Below are 4,169 nucleotides of genomic sequence, written 5' to 3' on the forward strand. Positions count from 1 at the left end.
TTAAATGATGCATGCATCCTAAGAATCTGAAAGCTGCACCAAAGCTGCACTCCAGTGCTTAGGAATGGAGTGTGGCTTTGGCGTGACCTCCGGACTCTTAGGACCCATGCATCATTTAAATAGCATACCTCCAAAGAGACCCCAAGCAGCTTTATTTTGGCAGTCTGTAACAGGCCTGTGATTCTTTAAGGCAGCACTCCATGCTCTAGTCTAGAAACTGCAATGGCAACTGAAATGAAATGGTTGAACAATGACTTGCTTTTTCCTTATTTTGGTGCCTAGCTAGCTGGAAAAAGAGGACAAAGAGTGGGAGTTCCCTGCCTTCTGCCATGTACACTCTTCCCCTTTCCCTATTGCACAGAATCCATCACCTAGTGTTTCATTCAACCAATGATGGGAAAAGGAGTTTTCCAAAATATACTCCTTGTCTAGGGGGCCTGTTTTTAGGGAGGTTCAGTAGATGCTTTAAAGGGTGTGGACTCCCTCAGTTATGGTTTGGATGTGATGTGCCTCTCTTGAGCCTTAATAAAGGTGACATTCCAAAACATTTATTGTGGTTTCTGTTTTAAAATGTAGTCATTCTGGCTGTATATTAGAATGATTCTTCACCTGGTGTATTATTAGGGCTCTGAAATTCTGTACTTAAAACAATTCAAAGGCATTGAACAGGATTCCTCCAGCACCAGCTTCTGAGTTCAGCCCGCCCCTACGAAGGACTGGAATTACTGCAGGACAGTGCCTCCAATTCCCATCCCATAGAGGCAGCCCAGGTTACCCTGGTCAATGATCTCAAAAGCTGCTGAGAAGTCCAGTAGCACCAACAGGGACATACTTCCCCCTGTCCAATTCCCTATATAGGTCATTCATCAAGGTGACCAAGGCTGTCTAAGCATCATAAACAGACCTGAAAGGTAAAGGTAGTCCCTTGACATGAATGTCTAGTCGTAACCAACTGTAAGGGGCAGTTTTCATCTCCATTTCTAAGCCAAAGAGCCAGCATTGTCCAAGGACTGGCCTGGTGGTCATGTGGCCACCATGACTCTACCTAACGCTGTTACCTTCCTACTGAGAAGTGGTACCTATCTATTTATGTGCATTTGCATGCTTTCAAACTACTAGTCTGGCAGAAGCTGGGACTAGTGACAGGAGCTCAGCCCATTATGCAGCACTTGGGCCTTGAACTGCCAACCTTCTGATCATCAGAACTGGTGTCTTAACCACTAAGGCCTAAAGCCATTGAAATGGATCCAGATAATCCATTTCATCCAGAAACCCTTGAAGCTGGGATGTTCCAGAACTTTTTAAACATCAACAACAATAATAATGAAACAAATGTTAAGAAATGGCTGAGAATTATCCTGAATTGTGAGATCTAGGAGCTGTAGTCCAACAGCATGTGGAAGGCTAAAAGCTACCAGACTGCTTGGAAGGAGTGGATTGCGTTGATTTTAGCTGTGTGCATATCTCATCTCAATAATAGAGATGACACTCTTGAGTGGTCCTAGGACCTGTTAATCTTTGCCCTTTATTTATTGGCTTCTCCCATTCTGCTTGCTCATTGTCTTTCTGTTGTTCCCAATGTATATGTGATCCTGGTCCCACTTCACTGAAAAATATATTCACTTCATGCCAAAACAGAAAAGTGTGAATGAAGGACTCATTGCACTGAATACAGGTGTGGAGGAAACCAAATGACTGTTAAAAAGAAAGCAAGTGGAAGCAAGGAAAAATTAGATTGGTGTTTCCATATCTTTAAACACATTTAGTGCCCACTGCTGCCTAGGCACTGTGCTGAATATTGAAGTCATATGGGTCCTGTCCAGACAGATTCCACTCTAAATTTAACTGGGCAGGTTAGCAGTGGAAGAGTTAAGATTTACAAAGGGATAATGGGAATCAGCTGAGAATAAGAAGGTGGAAATAGCTGCTAAAATGGATGGAGCGAAGAACATCTCAAGAATAACTTGCAGAAGTGGAGCCAGGATGTAGGATCTAAAAAGGGCCAGCTGAGGGAGCAGTCTCCTTCAGTAGACTAATGAATTCCACACTAGATGGCTGGGAGCTGTCCTAAGTGCTGAAAAGGCAGCACTAAATAGTTCACAGGCAGAAAGACCAGACCAAGCCAAAGGATTTGAGACAAATTGGATTGTAGCCTTTTATCTTGCAGATGCAATTTAAAATGTATTTCCTGGATAGACTCTGCCGGTACCCACATGGCCAGAAGGAGGAGGGGCCCACCTCCATCAATAACCTTCCATACTATGATCAGAGGATTACAACTACAGCATCTTGACCAAATGCAGGGCTGTGACTAACATCATCAAAACATTTTTCTTTCTTTCTCCTGTATTTATGTAAACACCTTTGCCTGATGACGAAGACAGTGGAACTTTGAAAGCTTGCAACATGTATAATGTGCGTTTTGGTTGGCCCAATAAAAGTAGCACCATTTGGTGGATTTTAGAAGATGCTGTACAATCCAGACTGAGCAATTAGCAACCAGAGAGTGGTGGGTTGGCTACAGAGGACCCAGCTATCCATAAGTGATGAATGATGTCTGGCTTTTAATAGGATGTGTCTGTTACGATGTCTCTTTAATGAGATGTGTCTGTTATTCACAAGCAAAAATCGAATTGGTTTCTGAGACATACTTGTAAAGAAGAAGAAAAAAATATTTCAAAAAATGTTCATCTAAAAAAGCAATTTAAAGAATACTTCTAAAGAAATTAATGTAGTGAACATTATGTAGTCACACCACCACAATTGTAATTTGTAAGGTTTTTTTTTTTAAAAGGTTGTTGGAGATCTCTTTTTGAAGTCACTCTTGGAAAGTTCTTGGCACAAATGTAACCCATGAAGAATGCATGATAAAACAGAAAGTTTCAGTAGGTAGTGGTATGTAAATTTTAAATGGAGGGAGGCAATGCCAGTACCTTAACAGATAGCCGTATTATTACAGCCTGAAAACTATATCCCTCATGCAAGGCATTCTCCATCTTCTTCACATTAGGCAAGAATTTGAAACTTATTGATATCCCGGAAGTGCCTCCAAGGCATTTTTGCTGAAGACTCAGATAATTGCTTGTTTGGTTTTTTTACCTTTTTAAGCACAGAAAGCAAATTACTAGAACTGGAATTTGACTTCAGATCCATATCCGTGTCAGTTTAGAATATTAGTATGCAAAGGGAATTTGTAGTGAAAGAAGATGTAGCATAAGCTTTCATAGACTTGGTCTCTTTCTTCACTTAGATGACAGTACCAAACACCGTTCTCTGATGCTGAAAGCTATCCATGTCATTGTGAATTAACTTAAGGAAATAAAATTATCTGATGGACTTATTCATTATTTGTATGAAAATGCAGGTGTGGTGAATGCACAACATGGATCTTGCTCCTCTGTGGTAAAACTAGCATTCATTGTTTTGTTACAGAGCATGACACCTCCCTCTCCTTCACTTGCTATGCCTTTCTTGGAAGGAGAGGTCTATTATCAGCCTGTCTTTCCCAGACAGAAAACAGCCTTTTTAATTCCCTTTCTACTTGTGCTGTGGAACCCCAGATGCCTGGTGTAAATTTCCCTCACACAGCACCAGCTGCACACCACAATATAGAGAGTCCTTTACATTTTCAGTGTAGACCAATAATCAATATGTTCCAAGCTGAAGGGATTTTTGCCTAATTCACCTTGGGGGCATATCCATGCTGTGTATGTGGATACATTGCAACTACTTTGCACCACTCCTGCTCTTCTCAGTGACTGGGTTGGATGCTCTTCTGTCATATTTTTGATTGTATGTTGTACTCCTGTTTCTTTTTCTTAAAATTAAAAATACTTTATTCTTATTTACATAAAAATTCTTGCATATTACATACTTCAAGCTCATCATAATAATAAAAAAAAAGGAAAAAGAAAACCTGGCTTCAGCATACTCTTCAATTATCCTTAATTCTCCCTTACTCCCCCCCCCCCCAAATACTGTTCCTCTGAAGAAAAACTTTGATTTTCCCCCCATACAGCTCTTAAAGAAAATATTCCTCTATTCTTGTTTTTTACATTGCCCCATCTCATACTTATAACTACTTTTTGTTATTTTTGCTAACAGTCCATGTATATATTTCTTTAACCTTTCTCACATTCTCGTACTTTCCTTGCTTTACAGTATAGAAA

Source organism: Sceloporus occidentalis, unplaced genomic scaffold (assembly GCF_023333645.1).
Source record: "Sceloporus occidentalis isolate IW3139 unplaced genomic scaffold, rSceOcc1.0.p SCAF_3, whole genome shotgun sequence".
In the NCBI taxonomy this organism is placed as follows: Eukaryota; Metazoa; Chordata; class Lepidosauria; order Squamata; family Phrynosomatidae; genus Sceloporus; species Sceloporus occidentalis.